General features: G+C 52.8%; 1 long non-coding RNA gene and 1 other non-coding gene across 10 annotated transcripts; both read right to left on the minus strand.

Moving 5' to 3' along the window:
• Nucleotides 1–701: 701 nt before the first annotated feature.
• On the minus strand, nucleotides 702–25,325 carry MIR9-1HG (MIR9-1 host gene). 8 transcript variants are annotated; one of them, XR_011498046.1, is made up of 7 exons: nucleotides 25,119–25,325; nucleotides 23,932–24,102; nucleotides 21,484–21,557; nucleotides 9,807–9,906; nucleotides 3,208–3,325; nucleotides 1,711–1,773; nucleotides 702–1,037 (listed from the first exon to the last, which is right to left on the minus strand). It is a non-coding gene; the product is annotated as an MIR9-1 host gene (transcript). The 8 variants fall into 8 exon arrangements; XR_006519621.2 differs by having other exon boundaries at nucleotides 1,606–1,773; nucleotides 25,119–25,241; XR_006519622.2 differs by lacking the exon at nucleotides 25,119–25,325 and adding an exon at nucleotides 24,396–24,581 and having other exon boundaries at nucleotides 1,606–1,773.
• Nucleotides 6,342–8,003, minus strand: LOC139041959 (uncharacterized). 2 transcript variants are annotated; one of them, XR_011498049.1, is made up of 4 exons: nucleotides 7,880–8,003; nucleotides 7,257–7,351; nucleotides 6,852–6,938; nucleotides 6,342–6,477 (listed from the first exon to the last, which is right to left on the minus strand). It is a non-coding gene; the product is annotated as an uncharacterized lncRNA (long non-coding RNA). The 2 variants fall into 2 exon arrangements; XR_011498048.1 differs by lacking the exon at nucleotides 7,880–8,003 and adding an exon at nucleotides 7,462–7,595.
• Nucleotides 25,326–25,989: the final 664 nt, after the last annotated feature.

Raw genomic sequence — 25,989 nt, forward strand, 5'->3', positions numbered from 1 at the left:
GCTCCCTACAGCACGAGAGAGAACTGTCTTTGAGGGGAGCATGTTGGATACAGATGTGTTAGGGGGGAAAATGGGGTCAAGAGCACAGTCCCAGCTCCTTCTGACTGTGGTTCCCCTGACCCCTGAGGGTCCCTCCCAGGTCTTGTTGGGAAGTCCTACCTGCCGTGTAACCTGAATCCCTCTTGCTAGGCATATTCATTCCCTTCTGTCTCTAGTGAGGACAGAGGAAGCAGGAGTGGGTGACTTTGTGGGACAGGGGTGCTCTTTCCCTGTTGTCTGTTCAAACCCAGGAGGACATTTCTGAGAAAGGGTCCCTTCGTGGAGGAGATAGAGGGCCACCCAGTGACCTCCCACACAGGCACTCTGGGGGAGCAACCCCACCCAATCCCATTGTCTTGGTCTTTGGGATGGCACCTGGGGCCTCCTTGGCTGGGAGCACCAGCCCGTTGTGCTGAGTTGGGACTGACCAGATCATGGATGGCGTTCCCAGGTGTTCTGGGGTGGCTGAGAGAGGTGGAAGGAGCCAAGGAGATCTTTACTCCTCACCCCACCCCTACAGGTGGGAGTTCTTAGCGAGGCTTCCCCCTTCTGTGGCAAAGGTGGCTTCCATGCACTGGTCTCTTAGAGGAAGCCCCGTACTGCCCTCCTCTCTGTCAGTCCCTCCCCTCCCAACCCTGCGCAGGTACATCCACTACCACTAGTACTGTTGTTCAACATTCAAGCGTCTTTATTAGACACGAGATGGGTCTTCCATCTCAGAGAATCTCAGCTCAGATGACAAAGGAGAAACCAAGATGGGCCGGGATGGACAGCCTGTGGACACGGGAGCAACAGTGAAGCAAAGTCTTATCCCAGGCGGCTCCGGGTGTAGTGGGCTGCCAGGCTGGTTGCTAGGGCGTGCCTACTTCTGGCCTGCTCAGAGGCTTCTTGGAGGAGCTGGTCAACTTGCTAGAGTTTAGCCACATCTTTCAGTCAATCCAGGAAGGCTTCTCAGAGGGAACCTAGGCCAAAGGGTGAAGTGGGTTCTTCTTTTTGGTCTGAAAAGAAAAAATGTCAAGACCAAAAAAGGTTCTTTGGATGGAGACCTTAGCAGGAGACAGAGGGCAACTTCCAGGGAGGGCGTCAGTGGCTGAGTCTAGGCATCTGTTCTAGGGGCTCCACCCGGGTCCCTGGGGGAGGGGAACGCCCAGGGCAGAATGCAGAGCCCAAGCAGAAGAGAGATGAGGGGGTGGCCCAGGCTTGATTCAGGAAGGCAGGGAGGGGAGCATGCTTCCCAAGGCCAGGGACCAACCCGGGAGGATTTTGGTGGTTTCTACAGCTCCTGTGGCCTCCTCCCCAGGCCCATCTCCAACCTGCAAGGACTGTTTTAGCAGCCCTCAGACTTCACTCCTGCACCCGAGAAGGAACACCCCCTTCCTCCCCTGAGAACACGCTGAGACGTCCCCCGGCCTATCTGGTCCTCTCCTCTCAGTCCCTCTGATTGTGTTTGCAACATGTTCTGCCAGAAGTCAGCATGGGAAAGGGGACAGCACATACTTTGGGATCTGCAAAGCCCTCTCTGAAGCCCCACCCAACTTACTAGTTCTGTGACTCTGGGCAACTTACATGTCCTTCTTGGGGCTGATTCTGCCTTTGTAAAGTGGGGACAGCATCACCAGTTTTCAGGACTGTTAGAAGATTAACTGAGATAATGGCTAAGAAAGGGCTTACACAAGCAAGTGGGTGCCAAATCAAGGTCAGTTTCTTCCTTCCTGGGGTAGAGGGAAGCTGTGCCTAGGAAAGAAGAATAAAGTCAGTAGGGGCTACACAGAAGTCAGGCATCAGAGGCACAGCTGTGGGCACGGCATTCCTTTCCTGCCCCATCTGGAGTTGGGAGCCCTAGCTTTGGAAGCCCCCAAAGTTCACCTCACCCCACTTCTCCAAGGGCTTTAAAATCTGAGAAGAGAATTTCAGAAAGAGGAGGGGATCTGAGCCACTCTCCTGCACTGCCCAACCCCTCAGATCAGTGTCACCTCCCGCCTACCTAGACTCAGACTTGCCAGACTTACCTCCTTCCTCCCTGCTCCCCCCTCCCCTACCCGACCGTCCCACAACCCCCATGTTTGCCAGGTCCCTAACCTTGACCTTGACCATACTTTGGAGGGCTGGGATGGGAGGTCTGCCTTGACCACTATACTGGAAGCTCCCCAAAGGTAAGGTAAGGACTCTCCCTCAAACCTGGGCTCCTGGAGCCCTGTGTCCCTGACCCCCTCTGGCCCTCTTCCCAGCCTGGGCTGGCTCCCAGAGGCCCTGAGGTGAGCCAGCTGTTCCTCAGTGCCCCAACTAAGTCTGTCAGCCTCTCCCTCTACAGCTCCCTTTCCCACTCTTCCCACTCCTTGCTCCAGATCCTCGGCCTGCCTGGGAGCCCTCCTAGCCCCAGGCTGGCTGGATTTGGGGGAACAACAGAAGAGACTGGTGTTTGTCATGGCCTGGGAAGGGGTGGTGCAGGAAGCTCAGTGCAGGGCCCTCCCCTGGGTGGGGGAGGAGGAGTCCAGATGGAACAGTCTCCGCCTGTTCCACCCTCCCAGCCCCTGACATAGCGAGCATCTCCTAGCAACGGTACAGTAGCAGGGGGCTGGGAAGAGGGTGGGGGCTGGGAAAGTGGGGCGGGGAACAATGATATCATAAATTATCCCCAGCCCCTCCCTGCCAGCCCACCCTTCCTCAGTTGAGAATGGCCTCCTTTCTCTTTCCACCTGCTCCGCATTCAAGATTCCCTCAGCAAAGCTGGCCCCTGCTCAGTGCCCCTTATAGATGCCCGAGGTCAAGGTGACCATTCTCTGCCTTCTGCTTGAGCTCCAGAGGGAGGGAATTCTCACCATCCCAGGATCTCTCAGGGACCCTTGTTGGAACCTCCCCAATGGCGGGAGGGGGAGACTGCTTTCTGGGCCACCCCGCAAAGCCTTGGAGACTACCACTTTCCAATGGTCTCTGGCTCCTGTCTCTTTCTTTGGGTGGGGATGGGGGCAAGGAAGGGAAATTTCAAAGCATTTTGTGATATTGACTCCCCTTCTCTAAAGAAAAAGTTTTAGACTTGGGGCCCCCAAGTCTTTAAGGGGCACTTGGACCTCTCACCAAGCTAGCCAAGTCTTAGTTTCCTGGTCCTAACAGCTGGAGTCCAGGAAGCCCAATAAAGTCGTTAAAGCTGGGTGGCAGTTCCTTCCTTACCTCTCAAATTAACCATGTCAAGCCAAGGGTCAAAGAACTGGTGCTTCAGCAGTACAGATCTTGGTTAGACATTGGGAAGGACTTCCCAAGACAGGAATAAGAAAGATCATGGAATTTCCTGGTTGGAGAGAGGAAAAGTCTGTCATAGAAACAGGAAACTGAGTGGGAACCTCTTAAATTTCATCTCATTAATGCTTTCTTAGCCAAATTAAATACACTGAGGACAGAGCCTGACACATAGCAAGCCTCCAATTTGGCTATTTTTAAAAATCACATTAATATGAATTTTTATTGGATGAACATCAGGAGGAAAGGATAAATCCCTGGAGACCTATCTCCCATCCTCCAGGAACCCCACGGGAAAAATCCAGATATGAGGTAGTGCCCCGAGTACAAGATGGCAGCCAATTGCCATGGCAACAGCAGAAGAAGGAGTCTGGTTGGTTGCGGGGGCGGTGCTGGGAAGCCAGCTGGTGCCAGATGGACAAACCCAGCAGAAGGTAGCCCCAGCCGGGTGAAGCTCATGCTCCCCGTGCCCAGGGCTCTCCCTCCATATGCCAGCCTCAGCCTGGTCCTTCCCTCCAGGCTTAAAGGCTCCACTGTTACCTGTGGGGGATGATGCCAAAACCATTCCTCCTCCTGACTCTTTCTTGTACAACAAGGAATGACCACTTAGAGACAAGAGACCCTCGTGCTCAAAGTCTCCCTGGCTTATGGGCCGAGGGATCTAAATAAGTCTGAATTTAGCTCCCTCCTCACAATGCGGAGGAACCATAAAATCAGGCACTTGAGGGTCCTAAGTGGCAGGGCTTGGAGGTACCATTTTGTATACATTCAGTGGAGGGTCACAATGTCTGGCTAGTGCTCCCTCTGGAGAACAATGAGATGAGGGCTGCAGGGAGGGAGCAAAGTGGGCTAGGCCAACGTGGGGAGCTCGAGCTTCGCTCCATCCCTCTCCTCCTCCCAGGATTGCTGGACAGTGTTTGCACAGGGCCAGCGGGAAGTTCTTCCTGAGAAGGCTGGAAGAAGCTGTGGTCATGGAGTCTACCACCCAGTTGTTAAAAACAAATGCCTCCCAAACCAGTCTAGCAAGATGCTGGCCTGCGTGAGACCACGAGAGCTCCAGCCAGTCCTCCAGCCCGTCCCCGGAGCCCAGCCACACTTCTCAGACAGGGCTCCACCATAGATTGCACCCAGACTCCCTTCACTCTCCTCTCCAGCAATCCGTGCTCTCGTTTCCAAACCCTGGAAGCCTTCTCTGATTGTTCCCACCTACCTGCAATGGCCCCTCTGTGTCCCTCAGCATTTAGAGTTAACACTGGACATCTGCACACAGCCTTACGAAGCACTCTCATTGACACTGACCCATTTGGTCCTCAGGACAACCGTGGAAGGAAGCTAGGATCTAAACACATTAAGTGGTTTGCCTATGGTCACCCAGGTAGTGAGAAAGGGAAGCCAGAATTTATATCCTGATCAGCCTGATTCCAGAGTCAAAAACCAAAACTTCATTGTCCTTCCTGTGGACAGAGCCCCTCTATCAAATCTGTGAGCAACCTGCAAGCTGAGGCTGTAACTGATGTCATTCTGCTTCCAGCACCCCCAAAGCAAACATTTATTAGAAGGGACAGTGTGCACAACAAGGGGTTGGAGGTAGGGGAGAATGTCTACCCACACTGTGATTAGCAGTAAGTGACCCTGAGGCCAGGCAAGGAGAGAAACCTCCCCTGGGGAGGACATGACTGGGTGTGGAGACGGAGGTGGCCTCAGGGCTCCTTTTTGGTTCTGGTCAGTCTTGTCTTTCCACCCTCCCAACACAGCCTTCCCTGGAGGCAGACTCCAACAGTCCCTGTGCTGGGAAGATCAGAGAGGTTCAGGGTGGGGTCAGCCCCAGAAGCACCATGGGAAGGCGTGTATGGGTTGGAGATGGAAGGCTGGAGAGGCCTGGCAGGATTGGGGTTTATAGCTGGGAAGAAATGGGGGGGGGGGGAGGGCGGGAGTAGGGCCTTGGTGCTGGGGACCTGTGGGGCCTGTCCTGGGAATGGCTCCACCTTGGCCTCACTGTGAGACCCTGGCCAGGTCTCAGCTTCTATTTGTTTCTCCAACCTGCTTAAAGCTTGAAGCCTCCTCTCAGCCTTCCCCTCCTCCAACCCCATTCCACCACTCCCAGTGGGCCCCCGGGAGCTAAGCCCCCTCACCTGACAGGGCCACTTCCATGGCCATTCACAGAGAGGTCTTTGTGCAGACGCTGGGCCTGGGGGAGGGGCGGTAGCCAGCACCACCCCCCCCCCCCCTTACACTCCACCCCAGTGGCCAGCAGCTGCCTCATCATCTCTTCAGCTGTCTCTCCAGCCTTTCACTCCCTTTTTCTGGGAAGAATCCCCCCGGAGCCTTGGCCCCCTCCTTGATGACCCCTTACACCTTCCCTCACTCCCTCTTCCAGGAAGTTTTCAGGACTGAACCCCCTTCTCTATTCTTCACTCCAGTCCGCAGTGGCCCATCTCCTGTCCTGATGTTGGGACACTGTGCTGGGGACCAACCTTGGCTTCTCCACATTTCTCCCCAAAGGGCTCCCACCAGCCTGCCCAGTGTGTACCTGTGGGGCGTGGGCGGTTCTGGAGGGGGAGAGGCAGAGACTCTTCCTCAGGTGGCTTCCAGGCCTTTCATACGTTCCTTCCTTTCTTCAGAACTAGCCAAGAGCCAGTTAAGTGTCTGGTTGGGTGCTGGGCTCAGTGGGCAGCTAGATGCGGGTGTCCTTGTCGCAGCCATACCCTGCACCCAGCATCCCTGAGGCTGTCAGCTAACTTCCCAGAATCCCCATCAAATGCAGCCTCCCTCATGGAGCAGATAAAGCTCTTAATAATGGAATTTCTGCTTCCACTTCCCATCTCCCCCAGCCCAGACTCCCTCTGATGGATGTTCCAGTCCCCTAAGGCACCATGCTCTTCCCTACGTCCTTGCTTTCAGATACACTGTCCACTCTCCACCACCCACTTCCTCAAACTCCTTAGACTGACAACTCCTTGCTTACCTTTTATCACTTTTATTCCCTTTATCTTTCATCACCAACATTTTGGCCCCCTCCAGGAACCCTTCCTTAACTCCCCCAAGGTGGCCCACAGCTCCCTCCCCACCTGCTCCCACAGCACTTTGCACATGTCTTCAGGACAGCAGTCTCCACATGCCATGTAATTGTGTGTCTGCCTCCCCTGCTGGACGGTTAGCTCCTCAAAGAAGCTTTGTATTCCACCTTCCGCTTCAGCATAGCACCTGGCACATAGTAGGCACTCAATAAATGTCTAGTGAATGAATGAGCTGACATGGAGGTAGGGATAAGGGAAAGGAAGGTATGAACATGAGAGGTGCTACAAAGGAGGAAGTGGTGGGTTCCGATGTGACTGATTTGGATCGGGGGAAGGAAGAGGGCAAATCGGATAATGCTCAGGATTTGCACCTGAGGGCCTGGGAGTTTAATGAAGCCGCCCATAGAGGCAGGGAAGCAGGAACACGGGGCAAGACTTCAAGCCCAATGCGGAGTGAGGGAGCATCTGAATGCCCTTCCTATGTCTGGGGAATGACCCCCTCATGAGTTTCGGAGGGAGGCTGCACTTACATGCCACTACAGAAGCCAAAAGCACAGGTACCTTCCTGGCCCTCCTTGCAGCTGGGGCCTGGGCGTCCGGTCTAGACTTAGCCAATCAGATGCACCACTCCAGTCTCTGACCTGGGAGCTAATGGCAGGACCACAGGTAGCAGTTAGGGTACAATCTGGAGTTTATAAGAAGCCAAGACTAGAGAAATGAACGAGCGTTTATAACTTTGGCTGATGGCTGAGGTGATAAAAGTGAATGAAAGTGAGTAGGAAGGAAAAAAACAAAGGTGACAGTAGAACCTTGGGGAACATACTTTTGGCTGGAGGACTGGTCAACCCAGCGGACTGAGAGAAGAGAACCCAGAATGAATAATCAGGGATATCACAGAAGAACCAAAGGCCAAAGGTGAAGACACGATGGACATCAGCATGAAATGTTCCACAAAAGTCACCAGACCTGAGCAAGGGCCGTTGGGTCCGAGCAAGGAGGTTGAGCGGCCTGAGAGGGCACAGTGTCACCAGAGTTACGAAGACGGAAGCCGGACTGCAGGGCTGAGGAGAGATGACTTGGAGCTTCACCTCAAGTACATGGCAGCCCTTCACAGGCCCCAGAGAGACCCCCACCCTAAACTGGCAGATGATCCTGCCTGCCCACACCTTACCCTCTCCCTCCTCCTGCTGACACCCCCAGTTCTGATTCCTCCGGTATTTTTTGCGTCACCCCCAGTCCTTCAAGTCCTCTGACCATTGGCGCTCAGGAGGGGTCTGGAACCAAGCCCAGCGTGGAGGCCTCTCTACCGCGGCTGCTCCTGTGTGAGGCTCACATCTCTTCGGGGGCTGCCCCTTCCTCATCTCTCCCTCCTTCCTTCTCTCTCCATCCTCTCTTCCCAATTTCACTAGTAGGAAGACTCAACAATGTTCCTGGTCAGCCATAAAGCCCTGACATCTCACCTCCCTCCACGTCCACCAACCAGGCCAGCTCTCAGCTCTGGAGAGGCGGCCATTTTATAGGCGCCAGCTACCTAAGATGGCGGCCTCCCTGTCTCCCTCTGCTTTCGTTCCCACAGCCTTGCCTCTTACCCTTGCCTCTTTCTTTCTGAAGCCTGAGCCCAACAAGGTGGGGGGCCGGGCTGGGGAGCCAAGGCCGGAGGAAGCAAAACAAAAAAGGACAGAAAAGCCGGCCCCTTGGCATCTCTCTTTGGCACTTTAGTCCAGCAGAGGGAGGGAGGGCAGAAGGGAAGAAAGAAAGTAGTGTGAGTTTTTATTTCCATCCTCTTCCTGCCACCTCCCCCCCAACACACACACACACACATACACACACACACGCGCGCGCGCGCGCGCGCGCACACTTTGATGAAAACAAAATTTCTCCCCTTTTCTCTCTTCTACAACCCCCCTCCCCTTTTTTCCTGGCTCCTACCATGAGCCTCCTGGAATGCAAATAAGTTGTATTATGCAAATGTATGCAAATCAGGCTTAACGAGCGGAAGGAGGGGGCAGAATGCCGAATGAGTAATGGCGGAGGGTGCAGATGGAGGATGGCAGGAATGACCCCTCCTCTTCTCTGTTCCCACAGCCTGGAGGCTTGCTAGGGGTAGCAGGATGTCCCTCACTTCTGGGAAAGAGTAGAAGGTCAAAGCCACGTTGCTTCAGCTGAGACGGTTGAGCTGAGGTTGGCCTTGGCTATAGGTGAAGGGCGGGAGGGCTTGTGGGGAGAGAGGGTTAAGTACAAGGGACTCGTCCTCACTTGCACAACCTCACTTGAGCAACCTTGCCCAGAGACTCTGGATGCACCAGCCTCCCTGCTTGTATGGCCTGCTGATGGCAGAACCTTCAGCTCCGGGTGCTGAAAAGGTGATGCTTATGCATGCCATGGCTTGTGCCTCAGAAAGGAGGATTCCCAAGGGAAGATTCCCAGCCAGACCCAGGTTCTTCCTGGGGGTGGGGGTGAAAGCTGTCTCTCTTTGTGCTTTGGAAAGTGGGGGTTGGGGTGGTTGCCATGGCAACATAGCATGGAACACCCACCTCCCCAACATCAAGCCCCAGAGGACCTAGGAGTTAGGGGGGGATAATGGATTGACACCCCCTGATGCCCCCACCACCTGGCACTGCCAGCCGGAGATGGCGGCATCAAATCCTAGAGAGAATGGCCCCTTTGTTTCTCTGCTCACGGTGTTGAGGGAGCAGGCCTGGGCACACAGAAGGGCCTTTCCCAGGCCCTGTTCCAGTTTGTGTGACTCTTGCCGGCCTCTGGAGACTCCTTGTGGCCATCCACTGGCCTCTGTGCCCTAGCAGATGGCTGCCCCCTTGCCTTTTCTCCCATGGGCTTGCCAGCTACTGCTAGGTATGCCTCTCCCTGTGCTTCTCCCTGAGGCCTCCTCTCCAAACCTCCTCAGACAGAGATAGCAGTCAGTTCCACCTCTTCTTGGCTTGTGTGGACACCTCACATGCTGAGACATGCCATCCTGTCCTTTTTTGTATGGGGGCAACCTGTGAACTCTCTCTACCTGCTCCACCCAACTCAGGCAGGGAGACTCCTAAAGAAGTACCAGGCAGAATAGGCAGGACCAGGCTGGAATTCAGGAGCCTGGGTCTTGGCATTTCCACTAAGCAGCTGAGTGACCTTGGTCACACCTCTTCCACTCTCTTGGGATCTGTAAAATGAGGGCTATAGGGCTGATGCTATCTAAGGTTCATTTTACCTTTACCTGATTGGTACAGTCTGTGTCTTGCATGAACTTAGGTTGAATACTCCCTGAGTCTAACCTTCATCCTTCCTACTGCTGGAGAGGCCCCTCTCATCCCAACTCCCCAATGAGGACAAACCCAGTTTCCTGGAAATGCAATGTCAACTGCCCTCAGCCTTTTCCTCTCCCTGAGACTCCACAGCTGCCTGAAAATAACTCCCACAGATTAAAAAATCTGGAGTTTTTGATAGCTGACGGTGCAGATAGGAGGACACCCTCCTAACCCTCCCAAAGGGGGTCAGCATAGCCATCTCACTCACCGCCCGGGAGCTGTCCGTGGTGCTGGATGTGGCTCTGGCACACGTGTGGAGGAAAGAGGGCGGGAGGGTGGTGGAGCACCCACCCGCCCCAGGTGAGAAGCTAAAGGAAAGAGAAGAAGCAGAAACATTTGGAAACAGTAAGGAAAGGGGAAGATGTATTCCTGGAGAAAGTTTCTCCTCTCTGAAGCTCTCCAAATTACCAATACTGTTTTTGGGGGAAGAGCACAAGAGTCAGTGAAACTCTGAACCTCCCACCCCTTCATCCCAAATAACTTAAATGTCCCAGATTAGCTCAGGCCTTATCTGGATCCTATTTAGAAATCCACAGGGAGATGGAGTCATAATTCCTGGCCTTGGGGAGAGCTCAGGTTGAGGTAGTTGACAGGGTACAGACCTCTAAATTCCATCCCAAATTCTAAGGCTCCTACAAGGAATTTAGTAATAAAGATGAGGAAGATACACAGGTGAAGACACACAATCTGCCTGATAGTATTACAGATATCAGGAGCTTGGGAGGAAAGGTAGGGGAGGCAGGAAAGGGTGTGTTTGCATGTGTGTGTGTGTGTCCTGGGCAGAGACATGAACCTATATCTGGTTCTTAACCCTAGCTGCACCTTAGAAGCACTGAGGGAGCTTTTAAATGATATTGATGCCTAGGTCTCATTCCCAGATACTCTGCTTTCACTGGTCTAGGGCTGGGCCCAAACATCAGTATTTTTTAAAAAGCTTCCCAGGTGATTTTAGTACATAACTGGGTTGAGAATCACTGGCCTGGAAGAAAGCAGAAAAGAAAAATTGCAGGGGTTAAGCCTGATGAGCTGGAGGAAGAGGCAAGCTAGGGCCCCTGAAGCAGAAGGGAATGAATAGGGAAGAAAAGAATAAGCATGTTATCTCGTCTCTCCTAGGAGCTCCTGATGGCCCCAGGCCTGGCCTAGAGACTGACTCAGGTGTTGGGCTTGTCTCTTCTGTGCTGTGGAAGCTCAAACCACCCCAAGGCAATGAGATGGGCTGTCTCCCCAGCCCGTCCCTTGTGCAGAGAGAAGGAATGGGTGCAATGACCCTGAGGGCGTGCTGCTCCCCTTCACCCAGAAGGTCCCCAGGGAGGCAGTTGTGGAAGGTAAACAGCAACAATGGTCTCTTTCAGTGTCCAGATTCCAACCCTTCAGTCCAATTAGCAGACACAGCAAACAGCAATTCAGCTGCCTTCAGCTGCTGTCATAACAAACTCAGAGCAGCCTTAATGGGGGGATTAGGGCAGGAGGAGGGGGGGTGTCACTTTGAGCCCTGGGAGAGCCTGGGTGGCAAGGAAGGGTTCCCCTTCTTTCTCATCTCTCTCCTATCTAAATATGCACCCACCCACCTTTACCTTCCATAACCCTGCTCCTCAGTTTCCTCAAAGCTCCGAGAATGTTTTTATAGTTTTGTCTACTCTTTCCTTCCAATGATTTTAAAGCATTAACCTAAATTCATTTATCCCCTAGGGAAGTGGGCAAACCCCGCCTCTGGATGAGACGGCACCATAACCCCCACGATCTCTGAGGTCTCAGTAGCAAAGGAAAGGAGGTGAAAAGGTCAATCTGTCCTCAGAACATTGAGTATGAAGGAGATGATGAAATAAATATCAGTATCCCAACTCCCAAACCTTGGGAAGTGCAGACTTCAAGAATGACTTCCAGATATAGAAGAACGCAGAGGGGCCTCTGCTTCTCCGGTGGGTTACCAACCTCGAGAACTGAATTGGGGGTCTGGAAGGCAAGAGGAGAGAAAACACTCCTTCTTAACGTCACTCAGTGATGAAGAAAAGTCTGCATGCTGATAGGTAGGTCTTTATTTGGCTCGTTAATTTTACCCACTACTTAACTGGTCCTTTAATTTCATAAACTGTGTTTTTAGTAACTCTAGAAGTTTAATGGAATAAACTTGGAATTATTTACACATGCCATATTTCTCTATCTACATAAGTCAGTTTACCAATCATAAATACTCTTACCAATAAGTGGTAAGATCCATTAAGGAGAAAAACACAATGGCGGGTCTGCCTCTTGGACTCTAGCCTCTTCCCTTAACAGGCTTCCCAAGGACTGTTCCTCTTCTCCCCAGGGTTCAGACATTGCCTACCCAGGTCCCAGGAGTCCCTCTTCAACTCCCAAAGCTAGAAAAGGAGGAACTTCCTCAGTTTAAATGTTTTGAAATCCTCAGTGAAGAATACGCCAGAGAGCTGTCCTTTTTGCTTGATTTGATTAATTCTGAGATCAATCATATGATTTCAAATAGTTATTCCAAACTGTAGCCTTTAACCCTTATGCAATCTAAGAATTACTCCTTACCCAAGGATATCATAACATATTATAAGATCTTTTATATGGAATTCTTCATTTGCTCCATGTAACAACCCTGAGGATACAGATTCTTATCTCCATTATACAAATATTTGAGCTGAGTCTCAGAGATCTGCATAGCAGGTAAATGATGGCACCTACACATCAATGTTCATTCAGTTACACTTCCTCTTTCTATTTCTTTCCCTCCCTAGGCTTGCTGATTGTGACAATTCTTATGACTGTAAGGACCTTTCAACAAAACCCTTTCCATTCCTAGAATTGGGAAAAATTTGTTGCAAGGTGAAGGTGTGAGCGATAACGTAAAACTTGTGTCGAACATTTAGGAGAAAATTGCCTTTGAACTCCTGGACTTAGAAATCAATAGGAGGGCACTGGGATGAAGGGCTGAGGGGAGAAATGGATAAAGAAACCAGCTTAGAATTTGGTTTCCAGTAGGGATTAGGTGGATGTTGCAAGATCTGAAGAATAGAAGTAAAAGTTCCTGGACACAGACACAAGTATGATGATACCACAGGAAGAAATTTCCTAACTGGTAACTGGTGAGGCCCTTCAGAGCCCCTTTCAACCTAGCTTCCCTGCACCCCCATTCTGTCAGCTCTCCTACTGTGTTTAGCTGGAGGAGGTGCTATCTGGTATAAAGGTTTGGGGGAGGCAGGACTCAGTAGGGTCACTGCGATGTCTGCATTTGGTAAACCCCCCGAATCCCAGAGTGTCTGTTCCTTTAGTGGATTTATACCTATATGTAGCCAGGCATCACTAATCTCACAACCGAGCCTCCCCCTGCACCATGGATCACACACATCCAATCTCATACCAGGTCACACACCACTCAGTTTCTCATCCTCATAAGCAGACACACAGCTCACAAGCACAGTCATGCATCATTCTCCTGACACCCCCCCCCACACACACCATATGTACACGTAAGACAGACACAGACCCTCACCCCTACACTCATCCTGGCTTCTGCTCCCCTTTTCCACTGAAGTGCTTGTTTTGTAGGGTGTAAACCCTCAACCCACCAGTTCCCTCAGGCCCTCCCATTCTCCTTCGGAGATCCTGTGGTCAAACGTGCTAATGGGATACAATAATAATAATATAAACCCATTGTGGTTAATAATATAGGTTCTAAGTCTTAAGTGGATGAGTCTCAGGAGATCCCAAATATGCATTTCCAACCAGCTATGTGAAAAGTTGAAAAAAAGAAAAAAAGGCCTTTCTTGGTGCTTCTTCTCTGATCCCCACTCCCCAGCCCAGGCTCACAACCAGGCCTTGCATCTCTCCGTGGTCCTTCCCTCTCCTCTGATGCTCTGATTCCCTCCCTTCTCACTCATCCTCATCTCCGTCTCCCTACCTCACCCTCTCAGTCCTCTCCTCCGGCAAGTGTAGTGGAAAAAGCATTGGGTTTGAAACCACTGAGTGACATTAGCAACTCATTCGAGTCTGTGGTTCCCCACTTGTAAAATGGGGTTAATAACAGCTACCTCACAGTGTTGGAGAATCAAAGAAAGGCGTGGTGGCAGAGCGCTGGTCCCAGGAAGTATGGAGTGGTGTTTGGGATTATTAGTCCCTGCCCCAAACCTGCTCCCTTTCTCCCTAATCCTGCCTCCAACTGCCCCCCTCCAAAAACCCAAATTCCAAACAGCTGAAAAAGCAAGAGGCCGCTAATCTCTCCTTCCTCCAACCTCTGAAGGAAGGAAACATATGGACTCCAGGCTCTCTGAAGCCCAATTGTCTTAGTTTGGATTCCCCAATATTTCTTCCACATTATATATAATTGAATCATAATCTTCTAGCTATAAAATCAGTTCCTGGGAGGAAATTTTAAATTTACCCAGGAAACTGCAGTCAGTACAAGGTCATTTTGTGCAGTTCTCCTGCCCTCTTTTTACCCCTTCCTGCCCCGCCTGTGTTCTGGAATGCCCCGGGGTGGGGGATGGGATGGGGAGAGGTAATAAATGCAGAGGGGCTACTTCTAGCTTTGCTATACGTCATTCTACCAAGTGACTCTAGGCCGTCCTCCTCTCAACTGCACCTAAACACTCTTTTGCTGAAAATATTTAGGTCAGGCCATATAAATGGATTCTTTTAGGAAAGGCCCTGATTAAGCTTTCTAATTCTTCGCTTTTTTTGGGCAGCATAAATACTAAGCTACAAATTCCTTTGTGTTTGAGCTCCTTGAGGCCATTTGCTGTTGGAGATGATTTCCAAGAGAGTGAGGATGGGGTGGGAAGGTGGGGTGTCCTGAAAGATCCCAACTCGACCCCTTTGGTCAGTGAAGACAAAGCTGGCATGAGAAGCTTTTCAAGACATTAGACTCAGGTCCTGGGTGGGAAGGAGGAAAGAATATGGAAACAAGGGAGTTGAGAAATACTCTGCACTCTGTTGCTCCAGAACCCAGTCTGGGCAAAAGGCTCCCCAGCCACCGTCTTCTTTTTGAGCAACCCCCCAACCCAGTACCTCCAGCCCCACTTCCATCGAGCTCCGCTTTGCCATTCTCAGCTCCCAACCAAGCCGGATAGACCTATATGGCTTCAGGGGAGCCATCAGAGCAAGACCAGCGTTCTCAGGTGACCTCCTCCACACCCTCCCAACCCAGCAATAGCTGCGGATACCCTGCCGGATAGTTCACCGGCGCCCACGGGAGAGGCCTGGGCTGGGAACCCCAGGCACTGTTCCGAACAGCCCTGCAACTAGATTTCAACAGACCTCTCCCTTGGAGCAGCCTCCCTGGCAGTGACCCAATCCGCAGATTGCCCGAAAAGGCCCCATTCCAAGAGGTAACCACAAGGCCCCCTTCTTGCCTCCGCCCAACTGGGCGGGGAAGCTATTGCCCCTGGCTAAAGTGAAGTGGGACGGCGACTCCTACCTGCGCGGACCGGGGTGAGGGGTGGGAAGTCGTCCCGACCGGTGAGGTCTGGAGGCGCGCGGGCCGCGGGGTCCTCGTCTCGCGCTCACAGCCCCCCCGGGTCCTCGCGTCTCTAAGCCCTCGCTTAGGCCTCCCCCGCCCGTCCATGCGGCCAGCTTTCCTGGGGCCTCTCTGCGCAGTGTATGGGGTTATTTTTACTTTCGGTTATCTAGCTTTATGAAGACTCCACACCACTCATACAGCTAGATAACCAAAGATAACAACCAACCCCGCCTCCTGGCTGCCGCCGCCGCCTCTTCCACGCAGCCCCTCCGCTGCCGCCGCCGCCGCCGCCGCCAGCGCCGCCACAGCCTCCCGGTCGCCCGCTGGTGGGGGCTGGGGAGAGGGTACACGGGTGGAGATGAGGGGCGGAGAGAGAAACGGAGTCCAAGACGGAAAAAGACTCGATGACATGAGGGTACAGACGCGACAGAGACCGAAAAAGCCGTGGAAAGGATGCGACGGCCGGTGGCGTCGAAGTCCGAGGATCGCCCCCGGACCCCAAAAGCTTTCGACGCTCTGTTTCCCGCTCCCCATTCGAGCTAGAAGCCGGAGTTCCGCTGGTCCAGGGAGGAGGGACTCGCGGGCTTTTCGTGCCACCCGGGAAGACCGCAGGGACCGAGGCCGAGGCCTCCCCAACCTCAAGGGGTCTCCACTGCCCTCCGTTGGAAGATCCAGGCGCATCCGATAGCCGGAGCCTTAACCTTCTGCGGAGCCCGAGCCCTGGTGTGGGGGTCGTAGCCAGGAGGAGCGGAGCGGCCCCACCACGTCTCCCAACTCGCGAGGGCGATGGAAGCGAAGCGGAGCTGGTGCGGGGGAAAGGGCTGGATTCAAGCTGCCGACTAAAAGGGGGAACAGCCACCGAAATCCTGAGGGTAAAACCCTGGAGGCGTCCAAGCAAGAAACAGGGAAATCCCGGCAACCCAAAGAGAGGGGGAAGCCGGTGGGGGTGGGGTAGGAGGCAACCCACAGACTCCTAAGCCAGTCTCTCAAGGAGAGAAGGAAAGGGCAAAGACCCCACCCGGGAAGGGATCCGGGAGAGCACCCACGAGATAGCTTGGCAGGAGGAAAGCGGAGGGCGGGCTGGGCAGGTGAACTGAGTACTAGGCCCCGCAGGACGCCCCAGATAATCGGCTTTGTACAAAGAGGTCCAAAAATCACCTATGGCTGTGAAAATGGCCGGGGGTCCGAGGCGAGACGTGCCCTAGGGGTTGGCGGGGGTTCCGATCAGGACTGGGAATCGTCAAGGTGGTCCCGGGAGCCCGGAGGAGGGTGTGGGGCTCAGCCGGCCCCTTGTGGCGGACATTCAGACACGCTGGGTTCCAAGGCGCTCGCCCATCTCCTGCCCCGCGCCGGCCAAGCCACTTACATCGAGCCCAGGGTGCCCATCCGTGCTTTCCCTTGCGGTCCTCCCGGCACATTCCCGCCCACGGTGCGCCGTGACCCTGGGTCCGGGGTGCCAGGGCTCAGCGGGCGCTGGGCGGAGGCGCCCGCCGGGATCTCAGCCTCCGCGAGCCAAGGCTAGCCGGGCAGAGCGGGCCTCAACCGGCTAGCTCCCTCCTCAGCCTCCGCCGCTGCTCTGGCCCGGGCGCGCTCCGGCTCCGGACTTTTCATTCATCCTTTCACGCTCCCTCCCCAGGCCAGCCTCTGATTGGCTCAGCCGAGTCTGACGTCACCGCCTCGTTCCCCCGTCGACCCCGCCCCTCCCCCTTCTCCAGTTGAGCCGGAGCGCGCAAGTGGGGCGCCCCTCCTCTCGGAGAATTGGGGGAAGGGGGGAAGAACTACTATGTCTGCTGATCCCCAGCGTCTTGCAGCCTCACCCACCCCTGATACCCGCCTGCCATCTCCAATCCATTGCCATTTGTGGTTTGGTCTCCAACCTCACTCTTTTTGTAGGTCCTACGTTTTCCATTTTGGCCCTAGGTATATTGCACCGGGTCCAGGGCTCAAAGACGAAAAAAGAGATCGGGTGAAATCTCAAAAAGAACCAGATTACTACCTCTACCTGCCTCCTCTCGTTGGGATATTTTTTGTGCTTCTCGGGTTCTGATCCCTCCCAGACTGTGATCCTAATCTTTCAGGAAGACAGGAACGTGTCTTGCTGGTTTTCAACCCCAAACAGCGAGGGTAAGGGTCTGGAAGTTTGGGACTCTTACTGGGAGATGAGACGCGGGATCTGAGCGAGGTTGGGCCTCCTTTTTCGCCGTGCAGAAACGGGAATATCTCTTGAATTTGTTCTCAGCACCAAAGTTCCGGGTTGGGGAAGCTGGAGGATTCCAGCTGGCATTAACCTGGGCAACACCCACAGATTTGACATAGCCATGGAGGCCCTAGCTAGCATCTTCTCTCTCTTTCCCTATCCCGTTCGCCTCCAACGGCGAGCCCTGCGGACTCCACCCCTGTTGCATCTCTGGGTGCTTGGAGAGCTGGGGTCACGGCGAGAAGGATCACTCTCCAGCAAGGTTTCAGGCTCCGGGCTTTCCCGACCTGGCTCCCCATCTGGCCCGGAGAATCAGAGCCGAATAAGGCCTCGTCCCAACCGCGGGCGGCACACGCCGGTCCGCGGGCGGGACCTGGATTCTCGCTGCACTCTGAGAGCGAGCTGCCGGCTTCCAGCTGAGCATCTCTGCCTGCCAGGGAGCAGTTCGAATTCACGTCCCAAGGTACCCTACCGCTCCATTCACCCTGCCGTCCGTGCCTTTTCTAAGAAATCCTGTGAATTAGATACCTGGAACCTGTCGTCTGCTTAACATGGGCCCGCTCCTATCACCAAGAATCCTTAACACTATGCCAGCAGGGGTGCACTTCAGGGGACCCCGGCTTTGGCCATCAGACTCAGCCAGATTGTTTCATCCGCCCCAGGGTCCCGCCTCTGCTCAGTCTAGGACAAAGCTGAGCCTGAATGCTATTCGCCTTGGTTAGACACAAGCGGATGGCCAGTGGGTTTCATTTGGTCCTCTTTTGAAAGACTGGAGAATGTCTGAATAATCAATCGCTGCATGATTGCGGGGTGAGGGCCACTTTGAAATAAGATAAAGCCCAGGGACCTGTGGTTCCCTACCAGAATAGCGGTACGGAGCTGAAGCGAACAGCCTGATTTCCCCGGGGCTCAGGGCATTCTCAAGGCTGTGCTTGGCACAGCTTTTTTCTGTCAGCCTCCACAGGGTCTCAGGGAACTTACTCAAGGGAAAGGCTTTCTAGAAGCTTCCACAGCATCAATTCTTCCTCCTCCCAGAACTGGGAACATATCAGCCAACAATGGTGGTGAGAGAAGGAAAGAGACAAAGTGTCCACTCACTGCTTTGTTTCCTCCTGCCCCCTCCCAGGTGCCCCTACAGCTCAGAATAGAGCCTTGGGGGAGCACTGGGGTCCCTGTCGCCAGGACACTTACAGAAAAGCGGAACCCTCCCCGAACACTCTCAGAGATAGACCCATCCTACTGGCTGTGCTACTAAATGCATGCCCTAAATGCATGCCTGTACCGAGGCCCCAGAGAAACTACAGGTCCCCTCCAGCCTTTCCTCTTCGTGCCTACAAACCTCCTTAAATATTTCTCAGCACACCACTTCACACTTCTTTATAGGATGCCCAATATCCTCTAGACATTCCAGCAATCCTAGATAGAGCCTACACTTCTCCTACACACACCACCAACTTCCCCTACAAATATCTCCCCATTTGCCCGCCACAAGATCCCTTAAAGGCACCTTAAGCAGACCTTTTCCCCCTTCCTTCCTCCCCTTACCTGGTGCCTGGGAGGCTGGGGCCAGCTTGTGGGGAAGAGCTGATCATCCTGCTAGCTAATACTCTCCCCTTTCTTCTCTGTCACCAATTTCCAACCAAGTCCCCTGCCCTCTGTGGGGCTCAAACTCATCTCCACACCCACTTACCCTGGCCTGCGCCATCCAGACAGCTAGGAAGAGGCAGCTGGGATTAGCACGAATCTCCCTTCTCCTTCAGCCCCCTCTATATTTTGGTTGAGGAGGGGGGAAGACAGAAAGGTTTCTTTGCCCCTCACCACCCCCCACCCCTCCACTGGCCATATTCAGACTCAACTGGATTTCCTTAAAAAACAAGGTCAGGAGAGAAATGGGTTCATACATAAATTTCCCCAAATAGATAAAGAGCTGGATCCCCCTGCGTCTTACTGTGGCTTTGGGTTCTACAGAGACACTTCAGCCTAAACAGTGTCCCCTAAAAGAAAATGGAGATGAGTCTAAGCTGCCCTGGTGCTATCTCCATGGAAGCCCCTTCTCTGTCCAGATTCCTGATGATGTAATTTTTGTTTGTTTTTTCTGGGTGGACTTGACACCCCAGTCTCCCAGTGTTCTGCTCAGGGATGAAGGTGGGTGAGGCACCTGTCTTTATTCCAATGGAGATGGAGCTATAAGCTGTGAAAGAAGCAGAAAACCCCACCATCATGTTAACTGAGGTTGATTTGTATATCAAGCCATTTTGCTCTAGTTTCAAAAAAGAAATTACTTTGAGGGCAGCAAATGAGACACTCCCTTAAGAGCAGAGGCAATTTCATACATATTTGAGTCTTTGGTATCTAACACTATGCTTAAAACATAGTGGGTGCCCAGTAATTGATGACTTAGCGAGGGTGTGTACCTATGAGTGTGTCTGCAAGTCTGACTTTGCCGTCATGCGGGTTGAACACATTATGGACAGAGAGGGAGGGTATTGGTAAAATGTGTGTCTTGTGGGATCTGTATATGGGGGTGTGTGTGAGGGAGGGGACGTTGTACCTATGGTGTTGTGTGTTAGTGACTATTTGGCAATTCCTTTGACTAGAAGAGACCCTTCTACTGTCTAGAGTTGGATAAAATGGATGCATTAGGTTCCCCTTGTGCTTGGCCCACCAGCCTCAGTCTCCCTAGGACGACCTCGGCTAGAGCAGAGCCTTCTGCTTGCAGCACACAGCACACTCCGCTGCAGTGTTCTGTAGAGCAATGGTCTGCAGACCCCACCCTGAGTCCTCCCAGGGAAATTCTGGGGAGACTGTGGGGAGAGCACACCAAACCCCAGGTGCTGATCTGGGTCTGTAAGTGTCTCGGTTAGCCTAGGAGCCTGCATTCTTGCCAGCGCCTGTCCCCACCCCCAGCCCTACAGTCCTGATGCCCACCCATTGTCTGTGTGCCTGGAGAGGCCCATGGAGAGAAAAACATGGCCTGAATTATGCTCTCTGGATGCGGCTTTTGGACAGATCTTTGTAATTTGGGTCCCAAAATATATTTTGGCATTAAGCCACTCTCTTGAAATATTCAAGTAATTAAATAAAAAGCATATTTTTTCTTTGTTTCAGTCATCAGGTTAATTTACCTTGAAGACACAGATGAAAGCTGCAATTGGAGGAGGGTGGGTTCAGGTATTTATTTCTGTCTTATAAGTGCATCATTATTATGAACATTATCATATATTATTCTCTTGCTATAGAATATTTGCATTGTCTATGGGATAGTGATAAACAGAAGCAAGAATTGGCAGTAAAAAAATTGCTGAAGCTGTGAAAAAATATATATATATCTCCATATGGGCGGATGAGGTTAGCGGGCATGGAGACATAATCTGGAAGATTTTACCCCTGGGGGTACCACCACCTTCCCTCCCACAAGGCTGTTTTTTCTCCTATTGGGAGGCCAGCCTGAGAGTTCCTCAGGCCTGTCTCAGCACTGCCTCCCCTGCCTGCTCCCGATTCTGTCCTTGAACCCACATGCAGCTCACTTGCCTGAGAGCCCTATGGAGTCAGGGAGGTGAGAAAAAGGTGACAGAGATGGTAGAGTGCTGGCCATCAGCAAATGGCCAACACTCTACCATCAACACTCTTGAGGTGCAAAAGCATGAGTGTGTTAGAGTGCTGTGCATACACACAGGCATGCACATACGCACACAAACCTATCGACTGAGGCAAATGCAATGACATAGCCACAGATACTGCCAGCAATACCACTGCCCAATGCTTACAGGTACACACCCTGGCACACACACCCACTCAGTTGTTGAAGCTCCTCAGGTCCCCATGCTTCTCTCCTTTCTCACCTCTGTCACCCATGTACAGATATCTCTGCTCCCTTCTGCAACAACCACTTCCCCCAGGGTCAACTGGCCTCCAGCTCTGTCCTTAGCAGCCTCTGAGAGCAGGGGAAGAAGTCTCTGAATCGTCAACACCTCTCCCATCTTACAGAATTGAGCACGGGGTGGCCTTTCATACCTTAGCCACCTTGTTGCATTCCCATTATCAATGACTATGCAGGTCTTACTACAATCAGTGTAGACCAAAATCAGGGGCTGAAAGCTAGAAGAGACGGGGAATGGGGTAGAGAGGTGTAGAGAACAGGAGAAAACACAGGTGGTAGAGGGCCAGCTTTCCTTTTCCTCCCCCACCCACACCACCATCAAAACAAACAAATAAGAACATAAATACCCCAAAAGCCAAAGGTGGCCACCTACGATGACACCAGAAACAAAGGAGGCTGCTTCTTCCTGGATGCCCAGCTCCTGTCAAGGAGGAGAATGCAAAGGTTAAAGTCCTTTGAGTGGTCCAGCCTTCTCTCCCTAACACCCCTAGTCTCCCTGTCACTCCCTCACCAGCTCCTTTTCTCCTAGTCTTATGTTTGGCAGGGCCCCTGCTCCATCTTGCCTGGATGACTCCAACCCATGCTCACAACCTCCCTCCACCTCCATCCAAAGCCTTAGGGCCCAGGAGTTTGAACTGAGCCTGTGGAGATGCTGTGGCCTTTCTGACTTAAACCTTCAGAAGGAATCCCCTGCCCGATGGACAATATCTCCCTGCAGATTTCGGCTCGTGGTCTACCAGAAAGCATGCTCAGGATAGAACCAAGGACCTGTGGTCAGGGATATATTTTTGTCTGTCTGGATCTAACTGCATTCTAAACTGTAAAGTTCCATGCATATTCAAGATATTCTCAATCATATTGTGTCTCTATCTTTCTCCCCTCATCTCGGTCAATACCCATCCACCTATCACCTATCCATGCATATCACTAAGGATCCATAAAAACATATCCTGTAGCTATCAATTTTCTCCCTCTCTTCCTCTCCTTCTGTTTCTCACATACACAAAAGGTGTGAATACAAAGCAGTTGAGTTTTTTAAAATTTTAATGTTGGGTATGGAACACAGTCTCTATATTTTATAGTCCCTCCTTCCCAGTATTTCGCTTTCAGGTTAAATTAGGATTTGGGGGAATGACATGTATACCATAGGTGACCCAGCTCCCGAAATACTAAGAGGAGTGTATTTATGTGTGTGTGTTTGTGTGTTGGGGTAAGTTGGTGACTCTTTCTACCTCAAACTCAATTCCACAACTAATCCTTCTTCTTTTTCTTCTTTTTTTTTAAAGTCAGAAAGATAACCTACCTAAATGCAGAGGAAATCAGAAAAAAGGAGGGCTGGAAACCAGGGATAAGCCTTAACTCCAAGCCTGATTTCTAGGAGGGGTGCTCTCAATGCACCCTCTCACTTCTAACACCTGCAAGTACCCGCTTGACTCCCAGCCTCAGCTCTGCCAGCCCATCCGTTTCGTAAAGGGATGTCTGAGTCTGAAATTGTTATCTTCAAACCAAAGAGGAGGCCACCCCTCCCCCAGCTTGCTGACTTGCTGGAAAACAGGCACAAGGACAGTTGGGGAGCCTGTGGCTCCTTCTTCCACTCTAATCAAAGAGTCGTGGGGTCCCAGGAACAGTCGCACCTCTCCATACTGATATCTGCCCTGTCACCCCCTCCACACACACACACAATGCCCAGGGGGACGTGGTGACAAGGACCAGGGCCCAGGAGGCATGGAACATGTGTGTGCATGTTTGGTGGTTGGCAGCCTCAGCCTCTCCCAGAAATCTGGCCTCTGGGATACCAGAAATAGTCTACTGGCCTCCAGCCTCCACTACCCCACGATGGTTCCAGCCTGTCTCCAAGAAAGCACCCTGTGGGTGGGGACTGGAGGCGAGAAGAGCGCCTTCTTTCTATATCCGCTGGCCCTTCTTTAAAAACAAGAAATTAAAAAACCGTCACCAGGTGAGTCTGAAGAGAGCTTGAGTAGGGGTCTCTCCCCTTTGAGAACCTAAGTGTCTGCCCTTCACTTGCCTTTAAGCTGCCCTCAGCCCCCTTCCCACCTGCCAGCTCAAGGGAAAAGCGAGGAAGAAGGAGAATGAAATTAATCTAAATCCTATAAAATGTTTTTGGATGTTTCCCTAATTCTGGCCTCCACCTTCTTGGAAATGTGGCTCTTTTACTCCTACCCCCCAGTTCCTCAGACTTTGTCCTTCCCTATAACCCAAGTCTCTGGGGCAGAGAAGAAGAAGAGCCAGAGCGAAGAAAGGTCAGGACTCCAAATACAGAACCATTTTTTCTCTCCCCTCCCATCTCTACTACAGCCTTCCTTCCTGCCTCTCTGGTACAAGCATTAAGATGTTGTCCGTGTCTGGTGGAGAGAAGGGAGGGGCGGATTAATAGGATCAGTAGCACCGTGACCCTAAAGCCCCCCTGAATCCCATTGACAAACTTAGTGAGCTGTCTCCGGGTTGGCCGGGGCTGGGGGAAGGAGGGGGACCGAGAGGCGCTCTGGGGCGGCTGAGCAGGGCCGCTGCCTCAGCTCGCTGCCCTGCCGGGATGGATGCCTGGAAGCAGGAGGTGAAACCCCACTCTGCCAGCTACTCTTCCACACACGCCTCATCCCTTTTGGTCACCCCTTAAATCTTTTATCAGCCTTTCCTTTCTGAGATGATTGTACCCGCCTCCATTAGCCAGTGGGCAAAGTAGGAAGGTTAGGGCGCCTTGACTGATTTTAGGGGATCCCCTCCCCCCCCAGCCCAGATGTTTGAGGGGGCTGAGACCCTCCCGAATGGCCACTTACCTGGCTTCTGGGAGGAAGAGAGACTGCTCGGTGGCCCCTGCTGCTGGACTGCCTCTCTCTCCCGGCTCCTAGCCTCTTGTGGAGTGGAGGATGCAGCTCCGATGACGTAGCATCTGTCTATCCATTCAGGAATTTCGCTTGCCTCTCTCTTTCTTTCTCTTGCTGTTCTCCCTGGAAAGGCAGCAAAAAGGGGGTGCTGCCCCTGTCTGGAGACACCACCACCACCAAAATAACAGCCCACTCTGATGAAGCCTCCACCTCCTGCCTTCTAATGCCTGTGTGGGAAGGGGTCTTTGTCGTCTCCACTGTTTTCCACCGCCTCCTCCTGCCTTCTCCAACCTGAGGCAGGAGGAAGGGGCGAAGGAAAGCTATTGTTCCTCCAGGCCACCCTCATCCCCCGAGGAAGCAAGAGAAAGGGTGTGACAGAAATACCCCTGTCCCCAGTCTCCTCCAGTCTGATTCACCTTCGAACTGGAGAGCGGGATTACATGCCGTGTGTGTCTGGGGTGGGGAGTGGAGTCGAGAGGAGTGATAGAAAGAGCACACAGTTTGCCATTTGGAGGTTCAGGGTGTTCCAGTCCCCCCTTCCCAGACCTTCCCCCACTCCCTGTCCCTGTCAGCTCAACTGTTCACAAATCCAGGTCTTAGTCATGCAGGAGAAAGTCACAATTGAAGATAAGGGCTGAGAGCTGGAGGGGGGGGACCAGGTGGGGGGCGGTGAAGGCCAGTGCTTGAAAGTCTAGACAAGAGAAGAGGAGGGGTGGGACCACAGACTCAAAGTGGGAGATAAATTATCTTGCTCTTAGAGGAGGGAGAGCGATTTGGGGGTTGGTTTCCAGGGCTGGGGTCCCGATATTTGGTGGAAGCTGGGGCTCAGAATGGTACAATGGTCCGGTCTCTTTTCTCTCTCTCACCCCCACCCTGGGCCCCTCCCTTTTTCTCCCTCCCACTCTTCCTGGCCTGCATGGGAACTCAGTCTGAGCTCGACATGACAGACAGCAGGCCTGCATGCTAATGAAGTTTGTCTCAAGTTCATTGTCAAAGCCCCCCCTTCCCCAAGGCCCCCCTCCCCTCCTCTCATACACAAATCTCCCTGCAACTTTTGTCCCACAGACCTGGAGGCCACTTGAGTCTCTGCCGGCTCCCTCTCTCACCCTCCCCCACTGCTTTCAGTCTCTCCTCCCTACCTCCCTCAGCTGAGGCGGGGGCTCTCTTCTCCCTGGTGCCTTCCCAGCCACCTTCTGGCCAGGCCATCCCTAACTCTGCAAGAGGGCTTCCGAGGGCTAGCGCCAGGGTCTGCAGACCCGGTCCTTCTTCCCCACCCCATAGCAGGGGGACTTTGGGGAGGTGAGAGAAGGCAACAGACTGCCCCCACTCAAGGTTCCCTGCCCCCCAATTCTCCGCCCTGTCCTGGCCCAGTCCCCCCATTCCAGCCTCAGCTTCCCCCTCCCCTCATTCCTCCCATGATGATTATTTTGCTCTCCCCTTGATTACATCTGCTTCACTAGCTCAGAAATAAAGATCCTTTGAGACTAATTTTGCAACCCCCACCCCCAGCTCCCCACCCCTTCCCTCCTCCTTCCCTCTAGACCAGGGCTCCCTTTAGCTCCTTTCTCACCGGCTGGAAGACATTGAGTTCCTTGTCTGGGGAGCTGGGGGGTTGACGGGAGGGGGTGCCAGTGGAATGGAGGGGGGGTCTCTCCAGCTCTGGGACGTGTCCAGCAATCCAAACCTGTCCTTCCTTTGTTCCTACAAATCTCTTCATACTGTCACCACCCACTGGAGTCTGCCTTTCTCCCAGTAACTGGGGGATTGGGGAGGAAGGGGAGGAGGACCCTGAACTCACTCCACCCCTCAATTCCAGGGAAAGGAGGGAGGGGGAGAAAATAGAGAAAAAATTTAATCCCCCCCTCATTAGCCAGAAAGGAAGTGAAAGGGGATAATTATAATTAAAAGCAGACAGCTGTGGATTGCATCTTTTCTATGTTCCTCCAAGCTTCCTCCCCATTTCTGCCACCATCACCCAAAAGTCTGCACAACTCCATGAGCATCTTCCCC

The sequence above is a fragment of the Equus asinus genome, chromosome 25, assembly GCF_041296235.1.
Source record: "Equus asinus isolate D_3611 breed Donkey chromosome 25, EquAss-T2T_v2, whole genome shotgun sequence".
Taxonomy (NCBI): domain Eukaryota; kingdom Metazoa; phylum Chordata; class Mammalia; order Perissodactyla; family Equidae; genus Equus; species Equus asinus.